This window comes from Pseudopipra pipra, chromosome 6, assembly GCF_036250125.1.
Source record: "Pseudopipra pipra isolate bDixPip1 chromosome 6, bDixPip1.hap1, whole genome shotgun sequence".
Classification (NCBI taxonomy): domain Eukaryota; kingdom Metazoa; phylum Chordata; class Aves; order Passeriformes; family Pipridae; genus Pseudopipra; species Pseudopipra pipra.
This window is the reverse complement of record NC_087554.1, coordinates 49,525,737-49,547,663: the sequence shown is the minus strand read 5'-3', so window position 1 is coordinate 49,547,663 and position 21,927 is coordinate 49,525,737. Positions and strand designations below refer to the sequence as shown.

At 42.1% G+C, this 21,927-nt stretch overlaps 1 protein-coding gene and 1 long non-coding RNA gene across 5 annotated transcripts in view; one reads left to right on the top strand and one right to left on the bottom strand.

The window, feature by feature from the left end:
- Window positions 1-440: 440 nt before the first annotated feature.
- LOC135416187 (uncharacterized) lies at window positions 441-19,251 on the bottom strand. Its single transcript, XR_010431477.1, has 2 exons — window positions 2,399-19,251; window positions 441-1,561 (listed from the first exon to the last, which is right to left on the bottom strand). It is a non-coding gene; the product is annotated as an uncharacterized LOC135416187 (long non-coding RNA).
- A 329-nt stretch (window positions 19,252-19,580) lies between these two features.
- BTBD7 (BTB domain containing 7) overlaps window positions 19,581-21,927 on the top strand; it is a 56,126-nt gene continuing 53,779 nt past the window's right edge. For all 4 annotated transcript variants that reach the window (XM_064659009.1, XM_064659007.1, XM_064659008.1 and 1 more), the window contains exon 1: window positions 19,581-19,706. The gene's annotated coding sequence lies outside the window, so the exon portion shown is untranslated. The remainder of the gene's footprint in view (window positions 19,707-21,927) is intronic.

Below are 21,927 nucleotides of genomic sequence, written 5' to 3'. Positions count from 1 at the left end.
GCAAAAGAAGGCATGAGGCTTTCATGAAGGAAGTGAGGAGAAAGCATGTGATGTTCAACGCTGCTAAGGTGTTTTACCACATGTGTACCGTGTTTGGGACTCGTGCCACATCAAGTCCCTGGCTCAGTAACAGCCACAGCTGACTGATCTTCCTTGTGTGCTTGAAGACTGCCTCCCTAGGAGCCAGTTGAGCCAGCTAGCCTCTCCTCCAAATTGGTTTGCTCCACATAGGAGTCCAGGAGCTATGTAAGATGAAATGAAGGGTGGGCTATCAGAGACTAGAGCCTTGGTGGGAAACACAAAGTGAGATAGGTTAATATTCTGTATTTGTTTGCAAGACAGACATGAAATTATTAAAGACATTCCTTCATAACACATGTAATGTGGCATAACAAGTATTATTTATTGTACTTTTCTCAAATATAGTCTAGACTTCAAAGTATTTATCATAGCATTTATTATAAATAGCAATCATGGGAAAATATCTCAAATGTCATAAATTTTAATCTAGAGATTGAAAATAAAGTGAAGTATCTAACAATCATGACCTGCAGAAAAACATTTATTCTTGTGGAAGAGTAGATGGGGTGGGGGAACACACCAAAAGAACATGTGTAAAGATTAAAGAGAAACTTTGGAGAAAATCTTAAACTCTCCGAATTTTTGTCTGAGATGACTATAAAAATATTTTTTTCTGTATTTTCTCCCATTTATTTAGTTTAAAGCTTTGACAGTACCAGTAAGAGCTGACACAGGCAGGACACAGGAACAACCACAAAACCACAGATTAAATGCAAAGAGTAAATTCACTTTTGTTACCTCGCCAACTAGGGATCACTGAAGCAGCAGTCAGAAGAGACACACAAGCGAGAACACAGGCACTGTGAAGCTTGATCCATGCTATAGGATCACTCAACCTGCTTTTTTCTCCTGTATTTCAGGGATTTGCACAAGCATAATTTACCACTGTGCTTTAACCTTGCCCACAGCTAGGCAAGAATCTCAAGCATGTTCGATAGGGTGCCTCTAAGGCTATCACAGGCCTAGACACAGAAGTTTTACTTGTCTAACACACAAGGTCAAACAACAATTAGTACGATATATGTTTTTTTTGAGACCCAAACTACAGGTCACTCAAGCGTGTTTACAATCCTCCTTGCCGATCTTCCATTTCCCGCAGTACTTGATGACAGATTCAGACTGGTACACACAGACTGGTTCAATGCAGCAGGGGATGGCAGAGTAGACCTGCCACTATTTTGCATTCCTACACCATTTAATTTCTGGGTCCAGTTCTACAAAATCTTCAAAAGCTTTGTGACCTGGGACCTGGCATACAGGATGGATAATAGTGTGTGAACTGGGACTTTAGTTAGCCATATGCTGTATCAGGGCTTTCAAGAGAATCCAAGTTTGGAGCATTACAGTTTATTGCAGCCTTCAGATCTTAATTCTGAAGGGATGTTTTCTATTTCTTTTTATAGCTTGGAAGGTGGCACAGGAACCATCCAGCTGGTCCAAGAACTGCCAGTGAAAATGCTGAGAATCCAATGATTGTCTCCTAAATGAAAGGAAATAAGGTTAAATAAAGCTAAAAAAACTGAAATGCTCTCCGAATAAGCTGTCTATTGCCAAACAAATTATTTGATATTATTGAATTTCTGCAGCCATAATTCCAGAGATGTGGCAGATTCTAATGGAAAAATATTCCAGAGAGGAATATTTTACATGTTCAGACTAGACGGACTAGTAAACTGTGGCAGTTGGAAAGAAAAGTACCTTAGTCCATGCCATGCACGAATATTCTTATGCAAGACACATGTAAAAGCATAAAAGGCACATTAAAAGACATGAAAATTTTTTTATTTTTTCCTACAGATTCAGTATATTTTGTGCCTATTTCTTGAACTTTTTATTAACAAAATCTTTATAGAACAGTATTATTTGCTTAATAGTTACAGTAGTGCAGCTTACCACTAATCATATACAAGAGCTTTGAGTATCTACTAACACTGGGAGTTGATATAATAGGGAAGAGAGTTGCTGCTTAATTTAGTTAACTAATTTTACTTAGTCTTCTATAATCACATATTAGAGTATTTGTGCTGGGGACTATAATAAAGCTTATAAAAGGCACCCCACAGAAATGGGGTTTTGTGATGCATGTCTCTCTAGGATGCTGTGACAGCATTCCCTTCCTCTCAAGCACAAGCTTGCCATCTAGGAGGTGGGAGGAGAGGAACTTCTTTGAGGGGAGTTCCTGGGGAGAGCTGGTTTCTAGTTGGGATGAATAAAACATATATTTTCTATGTGGAAAAGAACAGCAAGAGAAAGCTCCTCTAAGAAGATGGATTTGCATGAGGAAAAGAAAAAGTGAGGGCTCAAAGACAGAACTCACCACTAGTCCCACTTTTTCCTCAGGTGGGGAGCTGTGGATCCAGCAGCTTCTCCAACTGGCAGACCTGAACTGGAAGAGTCGGGATCCGTGGTGCATTATAGGGCCCATTAGTTAATCCTGGTGAGGGGAGAGCTGGGGTATCCTGACCAGCCGGTAACTACTGCTGCCAGGAGTTTCCCAGTCCTTTGTTATTTTCTATTGCTCAAAGCCTGTAGAATGCTGAATTCTTTTCAATGAAGGCAAGGAGTCCATCTGCTTGACAGTCAAGTCCCTTAATTTTTAAGTTGGATGCAAGATGCACCAACACAACCTGAAGTATACTGGGTAGCTGCTCTCCCTGGGTCATCACCAGCAGGAGTGTATGTATCTGCCCACTTACTGGGAAAGGAGCACCTTGGCTTGATGCAGCCACCTCCCACTGAGTTACACTGATGAGCCCAGTGGGTGGGAGGAGTCTGTCTCTGCTGATGATGCTGTGAGGCAAAATGGAGAAAGCTGCCTCTCCTCCCGTCTACTAGAGCTTTTTTCCCCCATATTCATATGCATATGTCTTTTCACACAAATTGTTTGCACCCCAATGACACACTCTCTGGAATTCCCATTTGCAGTTCACATACCACCTTAATTCAAAAAACAATCTGACCCATAAATGACCAGTACCTCAAATAAAATAATTCCCTGCTCCCGCTGCAGAGAATATCTCCTTCCTGCACATCCTACCCAAAACATCACTAATCCAGGTGAAGCTGTGATGCAGCTGTGATGGCTGAGAGAGCAGCCATCCACAGCAGGGAAATGTCGAGTCACCTGCCTGGGTTCAGCATCAAAGCCAAATGTGTGACAGGGTAACAGGCAAAGGCAGAAAAATGTTATCAGCATTCCTGGTAGGAGACTATTTAAGAACAAAAGTAAATGGGCAGGTACAGGGAGGGATATATCTACTCCTCTGCAGGCAGAACTGGATGGATGCTGGTGAGCTTCAGTGTCATGGCACTAAGCCCACGCTTAGAAGCTATTAGCCCAGGACCAGCACCATGCTAATTAAGGAATTCATCTTGCAAACTGGTGCTGGTTTATAGCTAGTCAGCTTTCACCCATAGCAATCAGACATTTGACAGTCTGCACATATCTATATAAAATGTGTTACTTGTGCACTTGGAGGTGAAGAGGCAGGAAAGTAAATAATCCTCCCCTCAGCTACAGACTGTGCCATTTCCAGCATGGACGTTTTTGATAGATGAAATCTGGGCTTGTTACACGCAGACATGAAGATTTTCACTCAGCTGCAGTAAACATGCAACTTATTAGATTCCCTACTCATTTCTAAATACATTTTATTAATTTCTTCTGTATTTTCTCCTGCCTTTAATTACCAAAGACTGAATCAGATAACCATGTCATCCTTCTCTAGGCTTCTCATCAGAGTACATACTTGAAGCTCACTTCCAAGACAGCCTGTAAAACAATGATGGTGGGGAGAGCCTCATCTTGAGGCTTTTTTGACAATGTGCAGAATATGTTACCAAGGTGTAAAGAGCAGAGTTAGCAGTCTACACAAACAAACAATAGTGGATCAGTGATGAAACAGACATATCTGGCATGTATTTTGCCAGAGCTGTAGATTTGTTATCTTGGTAAATTTACCTGCTTGATTTTATGGAGGAAGAGACAACAAGGATTTTTTCCTGTAAATTCTCCCCAAACACTAAATATCCTACCTATCTGTAACAAATACAGAATTTTTCCAGAAATAAATACGTCTGAGAGATGTTTCTAAAGTAATTAGACAGCAAAAGACTGATTTGCATTCATCAGCTGTGGCAGTAGCAGCTAAGTATGCAGTAGATAACCCTAAGCAATCAAACTTCCTGAGACAGACCCTCTAACACCAAGAGATTGTCCTAGATATATGATACTTTAAAATAACAGGTTTTGAATTCTACTACTTGTTTTCAGATATTTAGCTTTTGTGTTTCATGCTTTCTACATTTCTTTACAGTTGTGAGGATTGAAAACTCCATAAAGTTATACTGAGATTCTGCTTTCATCTTCCAGCTATCTCCTGCTCAGACCCCACTAGCATTAATTCCTGTATTAAAATTAAATCAAACAGTGTCCTACAATAGCAACAGTGGCTCTCATTTTTCTTCCCAAGCTTGGCAGTTATTTTCCAGCTTTCTGAACATTTACTAGAAAAGGAGCCATAATCTTATTTTTCTAGTAAACCTTCCAACTACTGAGCTATAAACCCAAACCACTCTTCCCCATTACCATAGCCCTCTGCTCAGAATAGTGCTGCACCCTGGCATTTACAGTCTACGTATTTTCACATGGCAGTGAACAGTGTTTGTCAAAGTGTCCCCAAAAAGGCTCAGCTGTTCTTGGCTCAGCACTGGCCCTTTCATTCCTCACTCAGTCTGTCTCATTTAGTGCCTGGGGGTGCTGAGTGTGCTCCAGCCTCCTCTATACTCGCATTCCCAGCCCCCCAGACAGTACTTATACACCACTTGTAAACACTAGGAGTTTTCTCACATAAAGTTTAGATTTTAAAAGCCTTTTGCTGTTCCTAGGTTTGTTATTGGTCCCTTCAGTGTGGCAAGAGGACTTCAAAGCTCTCCTGGCACAGTTTATATAGCAACTTTCTTCTTCTCTGCTACCATAAAAATGCATTCTGCATTTTTCCCAACATACCTGATCCCACAGGATGGTTCCTTGCTCTTTCACTCTTTCAGAGCCCTGCTTTTAAGAGTATTTACTCTTTAGACTGCTATCACTGGAATAATTTAATTTTGAATTGCTAAGGTTCCTTCTGATATGTTCATTAGCTAGTACCATTTCCTCACACCTTAGCTGAGAGGGCAGGTTCTGTAGCCACTGGTACAGTGATACAGGTTAGAACATCCCCATCAGTGCCAGAGCAAAGCACTTTCAATTAACATACAGAGACAGCACCGACCCCATGATGTTGTAGCTCATCTTCTCCCTCATCTGCTTTTGGGCAACATTGTAGATAACAGTGTAAGGCTGTTTCAGCAGTTTGATGTCTGCATGAGACCACTCGTTGATTTTATTTAAAAAGGTGAGTCGAGTGTGCAGGAAGTTAATGCTGGGCCATATTTTCCATGGTACTTGGCTTTGGAATATCACCTGAGAGAACCAAGCCTGCTGCACAGAGAACCATTAACTGTCCCTGGACACAGACATTGACATCCTTATTTTAAAGAGAATGGAACATACAGAACTACAACACATGTTGAAACTTCTCTGAAAATTAACACTCATTATCACTAATCTACAGATCTGCAGTTTTTTCAGTCCTGATAAAATTACTCCAATGACATTATTGGAGTAAGAATTTTTAACCACTCTTTTTTCTTTTTTTTTCCTGGTCTATCTATAATAATACTCCCATTAATAAACTCCTTGATGTTATCTTTGAAAGAATATTTGTGATCATCTTTGCTTTTTCACGGAGGAAAACATTTCAGTCAGAGTGAATGAGTTTCTGAACTATCACTGTCATAAAAGATTAGAGATGCATCAAAATACAGAGAAATTCAAAACAGAGGTCTTACAGCAATATAAATTTAGGACATCCTCATGGTGGTATTTAACTTGTAGAATTACAGTGAAATATAAGTCTCTAATTTGAAAATAGAGTAAGCAAAATTACCTTGAGTTTTTTGGAAGGTTGGGGTTTATTTTCTTTTAATGAGAGATTTCTAACATTGTAACTTTCCCTCCATAAGTTTCATACTTGAAAGAAAATAAATTCTATTTGTACTACTTGGACACATTGAAAAAAACTGTCTTCAATAAAATTAAATACATTTGATATTTATAAATGTGCCTGATTATCAGTAATATTCTATTTTTCCATAAATTGCAGATCAATAGTAAGTATAGTGGAATACAGAGGATTTGGTGCTGATTCTGCTCTGAGCTGCTTCTTCAGATATAGAAGAACAGCCTTTGCAATTTGCAAATAGAAATTATTCCAATGTCTGTTTCTAGCACAGACACCATCTAGATGTGTTTTAACATAAATTCATGACCTTTTCATTCTGAACCTTACTGGAACACTCGGTTAAGCTGCACAGGCTTTTGGAGGCACTTTTGGAAGAAAATACTAGAAGTGGGTTTTTTTGAATGCAGCAATGGAACTTGGCCAGAGTGAATCCACCCACCCCCCCCCCCCAACACCACACAGGGTAACCTGGGTCTCTCCGAGCCAAGACCTGGGCTTCTCTGTCTATACAGGGCGCACACTGCCACCTGGGGACGGCAGAGCTGAGCTCTGCTCCCGTTTTGAAGTGGAAAAGCTCATTACCTTGAGTGCAGTTTCTCCTGAATTACAACAGTATATCAGAGAGAAGAACCAAAAGCTGGAATCAGATGCTGCATGTTTATAATCCAGAATACGTGTTGCTCAAGAGCATTGCCCAAGCAGGCTTAATAACACTGAAGTCATCATTGCATTTTGAATAAACAAACCATTTACAAGCTAGTTATAGACTGTGTTCTGCCTCGAGCATTTACACAGTAAGTGAAGGCAGGTACTTTAACATTATCCTTCTTTTAAGAAAAGCTGCTGATTAATTCTTATGTCCTTAAACACAGACATAACAAATTTCTTGTCCATAATTCTACAACTGTTTTTTTCTCTCAAGGAAAGAAAATATTAATACTGTCCTTCCTCTCAGCTCCAGTCTCCAATGAATTCATCTCCCACGCTGGAAAGGAAGGCATGTACATTAGATTCCTGCAAGTATTGTTTCAACATTTAATAAGCCTGCTCTGCATAGTGTGTATAAAAAAGGAGAAAGTATGTTCTTGAATTTGTCAGTGTATTGCCCTAGGAACAGTAAATATAATATCACTGACACAACAAAACAATGGATCTAATGGCAAAGACATATAAATGCTGAGGAATACAAGCAAAGAGGGAAGGAGAGAGCAGTAAGGAAGGTTGTGAGAGACCTTGATATCAGAGCCTGCTTCTTCAGTTCCTATTCTCAAATCCATTTAATTTTAGAAATATCAATAATGGCAAATGGAGAAGTCATTCTCTATTGGTGTCACTCAAGAGATCGTTGTTAGAGGTTCCATTTAGGCCCTCAGGTACTGCAGAAATTGGGAAGCTGCTCTTGCAATGATTCTGAGCCTGACTGCCAGTTTGCGTAAGAGTTTAGGATGAGTCCACATCCAGTTGGCAGAAACTCATTCTCAATCCCAAATTTTATTTATGACATATAAAGGCTAAAGAGCAATCAGGCTCAGCCCTCTCACTGCGAGACTGTACAAGGGGAGAAAGAAGTAAATCGTTTAGTTTATCATCATGTGGGTAAAAAAACCCACCCTTTTGATTTACTGCCTGAATAGAGCACAGAGAAGATGTAATGGAAAGAACTTCCTAGGTGGATAAGTTAAGCACAATCAAATGCTCATGTGCTTTGGACAAGAGCACAGTTCTGCAAAAGGATGACGTGTTCCTAGGTTTTCAATAACTGCACTAACAAGGAAGGCTCCACAATATGGAATTGACTTTACAGAGTCCTGATTCTCTCCTTAAGTCTGGGTAAGTAGTACCAATGACACCAAAGGACTCAGAGCAGGTGTGGTATCCTATTGCATAAAAGTTATTAAGAAGGGCACTAGGTGACATTTTGTCCTTTACTTCAAGCTCAGTTAGATCAACAACAGCAAAAATAAATGAGTTGAGGAAAAAAAAGTCCAATAACATAGGAATACATCAATCTATGTTGGAATCAAGCATATTCAAAAGCACAAATTAAGCAACATTAAACCTTCTATTCCTGTTTTAATATACAGCAAGCATTTAATTTAATTTCTTCTGGCTTTTAATCATGTCTTTATTTGTTCTTAAATTGTAAGGCAATTTTTTGTGCATGCTGTTTTGCTTTTTGTGTAATTTAAACTTCTGACACCCCTCGGTCTCCAAGACCCATTTCACACTGTAGATGGCACTAAATCATTGCGCAACACCAGGCAGGCTCAGTTACCTACAGCTGCTTGGGTGTGCAGTGACTCTGCCCTGGTCTTGTTCTCCTCAAGGATAAGGTTTCTATCCACCTAAGTAAAAAGCATGAAAAGCAACTTAAAACGTGGTTGAAACCTGGAACAAAGGATATTCCCTGCTATGCCTTTGGCTGGTTTATACAGTATACAACATTTTTGTTCTGTAAGCTCAAACAACAGTCACCTGGAGTAAGAGCTGGAATAGAAGGATTACTTAATATGACTCTAGGCTAGGATTCCTCCTGCAGTTCTGTCTCAGCTAAATGCCAGCAAAGCCCCAGTCCAAAGTCTGAGCCTCTGAACAGTGCAGTGCTGTCAGGCTGACTGCTCTTGGGTGTGCTGGGGGGGTGGCAGGCAGACTGACCCGCCAGAGACTGAATGGAGAGTTCCAGGCAGGGAAGGGGCAGTGGTAGAGGATGCTGCTTTCTGTTTCTGGCCACATCTGATCCAGAACAAAGCAACTGTTTTGAGAAAGGCTGAGCATTTTGCAAATTCTTTTAACAGATATTTCTCTATGCGGGTAAGGACCCAAACTGGCTGCTGCCTTTATTTACAATCACAAAAATAATCAATATATTGCTAACACTGATAGAAGCAATGAAATACTGAATTCCTCTGAAAACTATTCTACTTCCATAAAGGGCCCTTATGATAATTTGGGGATTCATCCTACGTTCACCAGTCAGGGATAGTGTTTCTATCAATTTTAGTGGGACAATATCAGATTTTTGCCCTTTTCCTTGAGACAGTAAAATTTTAATACTTTAACAGTATTTAACAGTGGCTTTTTCCTTCTGTTTAAATGAAGATGAGACTCCTTATTTTTTTCTGTAGGGAGCAGTAAGAGAGCTAAATACTATTTATATTTTCCCCTTGGAATCTGATGAATAAGCAAATCATAGTCTGGAGTCTCAGCTGGTATTAGCTGGCACTGTACAACTGAAGACAGTGGCACCATGCCAACCCAGACACAGGGAGGAGACAATCCATGGATTTTGGACAGGACACAAAACTAATCCCAGTGGCCAGTTGTGATCAGCTGGAGGCTTCCAAAAGCAAGCTGGTCAATACCCCCATTCGTCCAATTTGGATAAATGAACCGTGCCTACTTTTAAAATCACCACAGGTATTGTTTCTTTTTTCATTGGGTCTCAAGAACACATAACCTTTTGGTTTTTTGTTCTGTTGTGGGCAGGCATCATGAAGTAATTTCCACATTCAACTATGGAGGATGCTGTAATCCTGGGTGCTATCCAGAGCCAGCTCATTTGTTTCAGTGGTTGGTCTTTCACATCTTTTTTTTTTTCTGCCTGCAACACTCATTTTATCTCCAAAGTTTGTTCACAAAGAATTACAGACTGAAAGTGAATACTGATTGCAGGAATCTAAGGGCATGTCTCTGGCATGCAGCAAGAAATGCTCAACATCATGATAAATTTCTGTACTACTCTTGGAGTCAGGTTAATATCCCCAAGCAGTGATGTGTGGACATAACAGCTCGGCTGCATGAGCTCCACGACTTGCTGCTCTAAGACTTGCTCACAATGCCTAATCCTGGGTTGGTCTCTCCAGAGCACAGGTTTAATTCAGCAGGGTATGGACTGCCAATAGATGTTATGCCACAAGGCTACATGCTATCCATATAGCAACATGCAAACTACTGCATGAGCTACGTTATAGTCTAAATAGGTCAAATAAAACAACTCTTTAGAAAGTGAAGTACAGAGAGAATCGGACACCAAGGGGGAAAATCATCAGGATCTGTCATGCATTCATTTTTGTTCTGCAGTATCACAAAAGGAACTGGTGGAGTCACTGTCCCAGCAAAGCCTCAGAAGCCTGTCTATATCCTGAGATACCACTTTCATAGGCAGCTTCTGCTTTGACATCACCAGACAGCTGCAAAGGTGTATAGAAGCAAAACTGGTCTTACCAAGGTAACACCTTCTGGCACATTAGGCTCCTTTATTTTGAAAGGGCAGAGCTTAAGCCAAAAATAAATGTACATTTGGTGGGAAAAGCGAAGAGTAACAAGGTGAATGCCATATGCAGCACAGTAAACAGTAGCAGCATATCATTACTCATAAGATTCATTGTAAAAATTAATTTTAAGGAGGGATTTGGAAAAAAATCTTTTGAACAGATCTCCTCCCATGTACATGGGATGGCTTGAGGCAGAGGATGAAAGTGCTTGGGAGAAAACAAAGATCAGTGTGCAATGAATGTTAACTTCAAAGGCAAAAATAGAGGCACAGTCAAAAGCTTGAAACATAAGCAAAACCAGACTTTCAGCACATTATTAATTTAAACCACTGTGATATGCTATCAATTTCAGTTTACTGCATTCAGGGTTGACTTTATCTGTTAGGATCTGCACCTAGACTCTGCATCCAAAAACCCTTGAATTGTCAGCCAACACAGAACTACATCTGATACAGCTTAAACCTACTTCTATTTAAAAGGGACTTCCAGGGCAACCATCTCATTCAGGTAATTGCTGTAACTCCTCCTGTTAACTCAAATGCTTTACATGGGACATATGTGTACTATGCATTCTATATATATGGCAGCCTGGTACAGCAAATTTTTATCCTCATTTGTGGTGTCTTAGGGATACAGTCCCTCATCTCCAGCAGTTATCCCATGAAAATAATAGGACCCCACTACAGCATATAAAACTTCATACATGACCTCCTCAGATCCTACCTTCACAGTTAAAAGACTCATCAGAATCTGAGTGTCAATATTTGTGTGATTTTCCATGCGCTTTTCCTCTTTTTTCTCTCCTAACAGGAAACTGCTACCACTCTTAATATAATCTCAGATCTTGCAATAGTAGTCATAGGTTTTCATTAACTGTGACTTCTAAACTAAAATCTGTTAATAACATCTCATTTACCTCTGAAATGCTTTGTGGTTTGGTGTGGAATTGCAGATTCCCCTGGCACCATCAGCACCACTACTGTCAGGAAGCAAAACAGGTCAGTCCCAGCTGTGGTACAGCCAACACTGGACTCTCATGCAGCTCTCAGTCTAAAAAGGCAAAAAATCCTCAGTCAATGCATCATAGCTTCTTCCTTTCCAGGACTTGGGTCTTCATGCATAGTCTGAGAATACCTCAGGACAGGAGCTGCTAATTAACTTACTTTGTTTCTCAAACCCTTTTTTAAGGTCAGGATGCAGAAAAGGAAACTGGCAAGCTGAAGTAGTCTTTAGAAGCATCAGCAGCTGGGGGTGAATAAGCTGCTCTTCCAAGAAGGCATCTTTTTTTGAAGTCAAAGAGCCAGGGTCCAGGCAGCAAGCAAGGATTTAGCACTGAGGATGAAAGAAGGAAAGCCACATTCTCCAAAAGACCTGAGACACATGACCTCCATGGAGGAGACAAAAAGCAGCATCAACCTCTCCTGAACTGGGCAGACCCTCACAATACTCTGTACTGCTGTTCCAAGAAGCATGTTTTCAAACTCCTGGAAAGAGATGAGGAAATCCCACCAGTTATTTCCTCGTGCTTTTCATCCATGTGAGTGCCAAGGATACTGCCAGAAGAGAGCCTGAAGGGACCAGTAATAACTGAAGGTGCAAAGAGATTGGGAGATACACCCAAAAGCATCATCTGTGAGGTTCTGTAGAGCACATGCTAGTGGTAAAACTTGTGCTGCAATTTGGGCTTCCAGTTTGGGACCTGGACGTCAAGAAAGATGTGAATTAATCGCACAGACAACAAAGAAGTGTGAGAAGAACGACCAAGAACCACAAAATATCCCCAGAGAAAAGCTGAAGAAGTTTGAATTGTTTAGTCTAAATAGAGAAGTAGGGGAGAAGGTGACTCTCTTCCAGACTTGTCCAATAACTACGTAGTTGCAAAGGCTAAGAGAATAATCTGTTTCCTGTGTCTGCTGTTGACAGAACAAAAAGTAGTGAACTTAAATTTCAGTAAGGAATATTTAGATTTGACACAAGGTAATTTTTGCTGATTGAGAGCAATCCATTACAGCGTTCAGCTCTCTTTAGGGAGGTTAGATCTTCATCGTGTTGACTACTTCTTTCAAGTAGTCTCACCACTGACTACTCTGCCTGTTGCTTTCACTTGGCACTTAAAAAACGTTCAGCATCTGAAGATTTCTAACAATATCTTCATTGCTCTTTCACTGACAATGACTGATTGCTTCAACTTGTTTCCAGCCCTACCTCTTTCAGAAACCATACTCACTCAGTCTTGTCCAGACACTACTCAGCTTGATAAGAGCTTCATCATCCAAGTTTCTTTCTTAAGACAGTAGAAGAAGTAGCAGTAATAACATTACAAGATTTGTCCACTGTTGATCAAGCAACATCTCAGGAGGATTACCATTCAGCAATCTGAATACAAAGAACCAGAGAAGTGTTCAGAGCCCCAAGTCTGCCAGAGTTCAAGTAGCATTTGGACAACGCTCAGGCACATGGTGTGATTCTCAGGGCTGTTCTGTACAGGGCCAGGAGTTGGGCTCCAATAATCTGTGTGGGCCCCTTCCAGCTCAGCATATTTCAGGAAGAATTTCTTCACAGAGAGGATTGTTAAGCATTGGAACGTGCTGCTCAGGGAGGTGGGGGGGTCACCATCCCTGGAGGTGTTCGAGAAGTGGCACTTAGTGCGATGGTCTGGTTGACAGGGTGGTGATTGGTCAAGGGTTCGACTCTATGATCTTAGACATCTTTTTCAACCTAAATTATTCTGTGTGCAAATTTCTTCACTGAAGTGGTCATGAAGCACCGGAACAGGCTGCTCAGGGCAGTGGTGGAGTCACCATCCCTAGAGGGATTTAAAAGATGTGTAGATGTGGTGCTTAGGAACATGGCTTAGTGATGGACTTGGCAGTGCTGGGTTAATGGTTGAACTCGATGATCTTAAAGGTCTTTTCCTTATAGTTCTATGATTCTATGAACAGGTTTTATATACACATCAGTTCTTGTACCTCCCACTGATCATCTACTATCATCTTTCTAGCATGAACTTCCCAATGAGTTAGTTAGTTTATCCATACATTAAGTACACAGACAAATTCCAGTCAGTGCTGTGAATTTGGCTGATGCTATGTAATCAAAACGTATTTAGGTTCCAATGGATAACTGTTTTTAACATCAGTAACTGCACTTTACAACACCCAGATCCAACTGGGTCATATCAGGGTCTAACCAGATAGATAATTTATAGGATGGACCTATTCTGGGTATAAATCAGGAATGTACATTTTTTTAAAAAGTGTCCATCTGTTGACCTTTGCTCAGCATGCTGTAGAACTTGGAAGGCACGGGTGGCACAAGACAAGACGTTTCAGGCAGAGAAAGGACTGTCTCATAGCTAAGTGCTCTCCTCGGAATCCAAACTTGCCTCTGCCAAAGATTAACAATGTAATAATCAGTCATTACTTAAACTTTTTCTAAGTTGTGGTTAGCAGTTTGATCTTCCTGTTCTGAGTGCTTGACTTGAAATCCTGGTGCCAAGTTTGCAAGAGGGCAGACTCACAGCTGCAACTGGACTGAACAGGACACATGCACTGAGCATGGCACGTGCTGCAGTACTGGGAAGTGCCCATAAGGGCCCAGGTACCTTAACTGAGCTCCACAACAAGCAGATTCTCCATCTTAATAATTCTGTGTCTCACATTGTAATCTACAGGGTGAATATAACAACTGTTTTTTGATAATTCATTGGTGTTTATGAAGCACTCATGCACAGAAAGGGCTGTAGGAAGTTATCAACTCTGCATTTAAAGTAGGTTGAAGTGTGCAGCAAAGTAGGCATAGTGCCATACTGAGCTGTGAGGGGAGATCAGTGTATTGAGTAACCACTCATTCCACAAACTTCTTATATTGTGCACATTGCACACAGAAACAGCAGGAGAAAAAAGGATCATTTTATAAAGTACTGAGTGATAGGAAAAGACCAGCAGTGCAGGTTTACACAGCCAAGGCAAGCAATTGCCATCATCATCAGCGGTTTGTTTTTGGCATCTTTCTCTGCACTGACAAATTACAAAGAGCATTTACCAAGGAATGCAGCCACAGGGTGAGTGATTATATCCTCACCAAAAGCATCAGTGACACTGTAGCAACAGTAACAACAAACAACCCCTTTATGTACACATAACAATCCCCTTTTAAGGACCCAACTAAAGGTTAATCCAAATGAAATTTGATTTACAATCAAGTAACATTCCTTTTAGGATATGCCTTGGTGATCAGAGTGAGAGATTTTCCCTGTGCATGTGCAAAAGTTATCTACATAAAGGTCATGCAGGCAAACTAATTAATTTTGTGCCTCCCGGTGTAGGTTTGTCTAAATGTAATGGCCATGGGCTGCCCATCACTGTCAGCCCACGGACGTCACAGGCCAGTAGTTTTGTAAGGTATAATCTCCTGGCATAGATCACCACCCACATTGTCTTCATTTCTTGAGGTGCCGGACTGTTCCACAGACAGACCCCTATCTGTCTCCAGGCCCCCCCATCTTAACACGGGAGTCTAGTGTCACTTCTTTTCCTTGTGCTTCTTCAAAGGCCCCTGATGTACATGTATCTTCTGCTACCTGCTTGGGGCAGGGCCTCTTTAACATCTCCTTCAAAATAATAGTTTGCACTTTGCTTCTGCTGGATGCAACTATTTCACCTCATCTAATTCACCAGGCTCCCCAGAAACACACGGTGGCTGCGTGCCCTTCCCCTTTCCCCAGCACGTGCTGGTAGGCAATTTGTAGGTACCCCAGAGCAGCCTCCTTCTCTCTTGCCAGCAGCAAACAAAATCCTTTGCCCTCATTTCCCTTCTTCCTCAGCTCTCTTACCAGAACACAGGCTCTCTTCATCTCTGTATGAAGATCTGGTGATTGACGGAACAAGGAAAATCAGGGCAGAAGGAGCATTGCTTCCATTGCTGTGCTTCCACAGCACCCATTTCACACAAGGAAGCACATCTCTCACTCTGCTATCACTGATTGTAGAAAGCCAGTTATTGTGGCTTGCATATCAACTTCAGTCTATTCTTTGAGGGTCTCTCAGCTGATGTATAATGAGCAATGTTTTTATGGCAAATAACCTTCTTCTACAAAATTTTAAAGTAGGTTTAGAAACTGATAAAAGCTCAGATAATAAGAAAGACAACAAAAACCAAGTAACATTAGAGAGCTAGTAATAGTCCAGGTCTATATATTTGCAGAATCTCATCAATATCACTGACAAAAATGAATCCTGTTTAGCATAAGAAGCATCAGTCTTAAATCTATTTTTCAGCCCTTGAGGATTCAGTTATTGTGGATCAGTTACCAATAAAGAAATGATACTCTAAAGTATTCTAAGCTCTTCTTTAGCCATGATTTACTGCTTTGAGTTCCATGAAATTGAACTGAAACACACACACTCAAAAAAAAAAAAAAATTAACAGGGTAAATTCGACTTTAAGGATTTGATCCATAACATCAGAAAGTCGGACTTCAAAAGGTCATGAATAAAAAAGTGTTGTTCCAGCAAAACAGAATCACATTCTCCAATTAATGCAGCTGACATTATTTCTGTAGTAGGCACCTTCTGCAACATGTGATATGACCCCAACTCTCACCGAAAATTACACACATCTGATTTTCTCACTGGTTTGCAGGAGGTACCTTGCATGATCACACCTTCCAGTTAATTGGTAAATTCTCTAGACCGTGTATTGTAATCTGAGTTTGGCAAACCATCCATCACAGCAGACCCTGGATTTGATTAGACCCTGCACACAATACAGCAATACAAATACATAATTAATAATAACAAATAGTACACATTTGGACTGAAAATCAAAAGAAACATCCAAAAGTCTAAGAAATGAATGATGGACACAAAATGAAGCAATGGAAGTGAAATGGTCAGGGTTTTTTTCCAAGTGTATTTTCTTTTCAATAAACTCTGATATATATCATCAAAAGGGCATTTCAAAGCTTGAGCTTCCTAGTGCAAATGAAGGGTAAATGAACTGCAATAGACATTAGAGTTGGTTTGATTCTTAATAAGTGCTGGCACATAATCAATTTTTCCTACTAACACTCGAATTTGGAGATAAAATGCAACGTGTACGTACAGTGATTACCATTGGTAAGTATTTTACGGAAGCTCCTGCAAAAACATGAATAAGTATTACACCATTGCTTATGAGCAGAGCTACTGCACGGTGTTGTGTGGCTCAGACAGTATCTCATTCTGCACGTTGTTTGATCTAAAGAGGAGAGGATATTTTACAATATTTAGGGCATATATAAGATTTTGTTCATTAGGACATCAAGAGATTATTTTGAATTGATCAGACCAAACATATCTCAATCCTGATAAAATTGGAACATCAATTTATTTCTGAGAGCGTGGGGTGAGGATTATAATTAAGCGATCAGGGAAGAGATGTGTGTGCACATGCTCTGGGGGTGTTTGTCAGACAGTCTGAATTTCCTATCCTCTCATCTCAGAAAACATATTACCTGCATGTAAATGCAATTAGCTTCCAATTCTCACTCCTCTGCAGCGAGGTTTGTAACTCAGTGTTTTATAACCTGTCTTCTGCACCAAGGTCCCAGGTGGCAGGAGCTAGCCAGTTTACTTTTGGTGTGCTTCCAAGCTGTCTAGCCCGTGAGACCACACAATCCTCGAAGACAGTGACAATGTGCTGCACTCAAGGGGTGACCTCTATGCTTTAAAAAATCTAAAGCGAAAGAAAGCTCGTGGTAGCCTTCCTCACTTCCAACCTGCCAGATGTCTCCCCAAGTTGTTACCCAACACACTGTTTGCCTCTGAGTCATAAGAAAGAAGGTTTATTTTAGCTACTGAAAGGATGACTATTGCACAGCAAGATCTTGGCACTTCAATCTAACCATCCATTTTGACTACATTCCAGTTAATCGTATTAGAATATTAAAAAAGACCACTAATGAACCAAACATTCAGCCTGCAAGACTTCTTTTCCTTTCCTTGTCATTTTCGCTACCTGATTATGAGCCAGGTTTGTTGGAGAATTGAATGGGTGTTTTTTACCTACTTACAGAACTTTGGGAACAAATTCATAACTGGTTCTTGCCACCTGAAAACCAAGCTGGCGTACTACTCCCCCTTAGTCTAAAAGCTCTATGACCTGAATCTTACTTATTTAACTTTAACTGGTTCTTATTCCTATGCTGCTCTCAGCGAGCCATTGCTAAAATTGTAACAATGATATTATAAATCATGAATATTATAGAGAGGCTGGGGCTGTCACGGACTGTTCATATTTAAGAACCTCATCTGCAACCACTTCACCTAACAGATACATTTAAATTAACAATTCCATGCTTTAAAACTACTGCAGTTTAGTTTTCTATAGGTTTGTGTCTACTGGTTGCTTGACTTTTGTGGCTCAGACAAATGAAGCCTTTCCTGTAGTTGCAGCATCTATAAGGACTCAAATGAGATACAGATCCATGAGTAAAAAATATTTTAGCACAGAGGTCATAGACATAAAGCCTTATATGCTCAGGCAGGCAATATAAACGTATTTACCCAAATTCTACATAAAACCAGAGTAAAATAAAACTAAGCTGAACACTGTATGTAGTGTTCCATATAATGGTTCCTAAGAGCAAGGAATGGAAAGCTGGTTAGGGCAGGAGCAAGAAGAGAGACATAAATAGAAGATGGAAAGGCTGTAGTAAGCAATAGCTGAAAGAGGCTGAGCTCTGCCTGCCAGTCAGTTTTATGATCTCTCTTGACAACAGCAACAAAAGCTTGCAAAGACATCACATTTACAGGACATAGTCCCCCTTGAACAGATACAAGCATAACCCTGACAGTGTGAAACTACAATTATAAAAATTCCTTGATCTTACTCTGGTACTATGCAGATATGGAAGTCAATGGTTGTGATTCTCTTGTATACTACAATACTGGAGACCATATAAATAACTAAGATGGTTAAAACCCCAAGGGGTACATGATACTGTCCATGAGCCCAACTGTGTTTCTCCTCCATTTTTTTGGCTGCAATCAGTAGGAAAAGAGTCTACAGCATGGGCAAATATATTAGAGGTTGTTTATTCCCCTAGCTTCTTGGTAAGCTGCTCAGCACTATGGGATGCTATGCCAAGTGGTAGTTAGGGAGGTCTGCTGCATTCAGGCGAGTTAATTACAGAGATGGAGGACAGCATGATGCCAAGTGGGCGGAAGGCTTCCCTCCAGAAATGGACTGTCAGCAGAATCAGGAGGAGATGTAATCAGTCATAGCTTGCCTTTACCAACCAAGAATGAACAGAGATGTGGCTTTCAGTTTGCTGAATATTTTCTACCATGTGACTTCATCAGATTTTTGGCCTCTGCATGAAACTCTTTTCTCAGACCTTCTCATATATAGTTCTTTTAGAGGGTTCAAGTAGTTCGGTTTACCTAAGTGGTTTTATTGTTCTAATAGAATGTTGACTACTTTGGATTTTTGGTTACTCTCTGATTCAGAAAACAGTGATCTTACAGATATGGTGGCTAATCCTGACAGTATCCACACACACCTTTCTTCGAAGAAAATGTAGCAGTAGTGGTACCAGCAACGGTGGGAACAGCCAGAGACATTTTTACTGCTGGCACATACCTTCATCTAGGTGTGTTTCAGATGCTGAGAGAGGTTATCAGAAGTGGGGAAGGTGGTGGGAGTTTATTTCCAGGTAAGCATGAACAATAAAACTGAAATCTGTGTCCCGCCTGTAATGAGCTCACAGCAGCGTGGCAAAGCAAGCAGACAGACATATGCTTAATATAAGCAGCTTAAGTCTCAAGGACAAAGAACATGTGCTGACACACAACTTACATTGCAGACACCTCTGCATCTGGGCATGGTAACGAGCTTGCGGGATGTGTCACACAGGGCAAGCAACGCACGCGGTGTGGGAAGGGGTGTCGCGGCAAGGGCTCACACACTGAGATCGACTCTCTCTCACGATCCCAGACGGGCCGTGCCGGGGGAGCACCGGAGGGGCAGCGGGGGAACACCGGAGGGGCAGGGGGGGGTGGGTCACCGCGGTACCGCGGCAGGATCGGGCCCGCCGGGCCCCTCCGCCCCCGGCCCCTCCCGGGCCCCGCCCCCTCCCCGCGGACCACGTGTCCCGCGCGCCGCAGCCGCGCAGGCGCCGTGTGCGCTCCCGCTGCCCGGCCGAGCCCGGGGCTCGGGATCAAAATGGCGGCGGCCGGAGCGGGGCCGGGAGGGAGCGGGTGTCGCTGAGCGGGAGGATGGCAGCGGCGAGCGGCTGCCGGGGGTGAGACACCGCGGGGAGCTGGGCCGGGAGGGGGGTGCGGACTCGGTGTCACGGCGGCGGAGGGGAAGGGGCGAGACCGTCGACGCCCCCGCGGCGGGGCTCGGAGCGCGCCCCGCCGGGCCGGCTGCGAGCAGCTCGTCCCACCGCGCCGCTCCCAGCCCGCAGCTCCGCGGGGCCGCTCGCCGGGGGAGCAGCCCCGCTCCCTGTGCCGCTCCCGGCCCGCAGGGTCCGCGGTCCGAAGCGCCGGCAGCGGCCTCGGCTGTGCCCGTTCGCGCTGTCGGGTCCTGCCTCGTCCCCCCGGCCCGGCGCCGCTCCCTGCGGAGCCCGCGAGCGGTGCTTGGAACCGTCTCTCGCAGGAGCCGGTGCGGGCTCGTGTTCCCGCAGCTGCGGGGCTCTGGCTGTGTCCGGGCGGTGCGGGAGCGGCCGCGCTTGCCCGCTGTGGCCGCGGGGCTGCCGCCGGGGCCGCTCAGCCCGGCCCGTGACAGCTCCCGTGTCTTGCGACTGCTGCTGCCCTGGGATACCTGGGGCTTTGTCCTGCTCCTGTCCGCACAGGTGTTACCGCGGTGCTTCTGGAGGAACTCGGAGGGAGAGCTTTGTACGTGATGTGCTCGCTCGTGCCTCTGGAATATTCCTGCTGCCAGTGGGATAAGTGCTTTCCTGTCCGTTCGTGTTTCTACTTGCTCTCCCCCGCCATCCCATTTGAGGCCGTTGGGTGAAAGATGACACACATGTCGAGTGCTAACATAAAATACGATAGTGAGGTAATCAGATACATGTTGATACAATGGTACTTCATTTGTGTGAGAATTTAGTTTAGGCAATGTAGCAGTGCTCGAGGCTTTGCTCCAAAGCAGTGTAACATAATACATAGTGTTTGACAGATATACCGCTGGGATGTGATCACCTCAGGTTTTACCACATGCTCCACACTCCATTTAGAAATGGAGAAAATAAAACTAGAAACTCAGATACAAAATTTGTAATACACATAACTATTTTTGAGAACTGAGAAACTTGAGGAGTTAAAGCTTTACCTTCTTTGTCTGAAAGATGTTAGAGAGTAGGGTGAGTCTTCTAAGGTTCTTTATTGTTTCAAATGTTTCATCTTACTTCTGTATTAGTATCCCTCTTAGAGAGAAGCAGGGAGGGGAATTCCTTCTTAGATCCTTCTCTTTTGCTTAAGAAATCAATGAAAATATTTCTTCCTCCTCCCCTTGTTGACTAAGAGCCTGCTGTCATCTTAAAAAAATTAAATCTATAGAAAGTATTCACGAGGATGTGGAAGAGGAGTCTTGTAGTAACATACAGGTTCTGTGGACCATGGTGTTTACAAGGCAAGGTCTGAGTGCTCATTTTGTAGAATATCTGGATGAAGATAATGTATTGAGAAGGTATGGCTTATGATGTTTTCTTCCTTCTTGGAATAATTTACTTCTAACTAGTCCTAGTCAATGGACCAAAGCATAATTGAGCCATTTAAGAACTTGCTACTTTGCTGCAGCAAATAATGTTCTGCAAACATTACTCTCTGTTCGTGCTTATATGTAAACATGTGATGAATGTCTTAGTTAATCAAGCTTCTATCTTAAGTTATAACACGAAGCTGCAGATTGCTCACTTTTTTTTTTTAATTCAGATCTAAAGTTAGACTTGCATAGTTGGGCTGCATACAGGTAATCTTGGCAATAACATTCAGTGGTTTGTGTCAAATGTGCAGCCAGTGTTTGTTTTTGTTCATCGGAGATGAAAACAGCTATTGAACCCTTTGTGTTTCAGCTCAGCTGCACTAAGCATTGTTTTACTTGCTTTCAAACTTTAGCCAATGTATAAATGGGTTTGACATTCTAATCTGGTTTGTATGCTTAAGCATACAAGGAGCACAGACACAAGTCATCTTGGTTCATTTACTGTGGCATTGCTGTAATTGTTGCCATTTTAAATCCTTGCCTCTTACTTTAGTAAGTGGATTTTCTTCATATGTCCAGATTCCCTTGCTGAGTCATAGATACAGTGGTGCTGTAATGCTTATAGCTGGCATGGACTGATTTGCAAGGAGTCATACATGAAAGAATAGAATTATTTTTGTAAGCTCTCCTGGGAGACTTGCATGGACTTGTCATAGTGTTTTTTAATTTTTTTCCCCCCTCTTGGTTTTCAAACTTGTCTGAGAAGCTCAAAACTTTGTGTTGTGAAGGTATGTTGCTCCTGATTAAATTAGAGT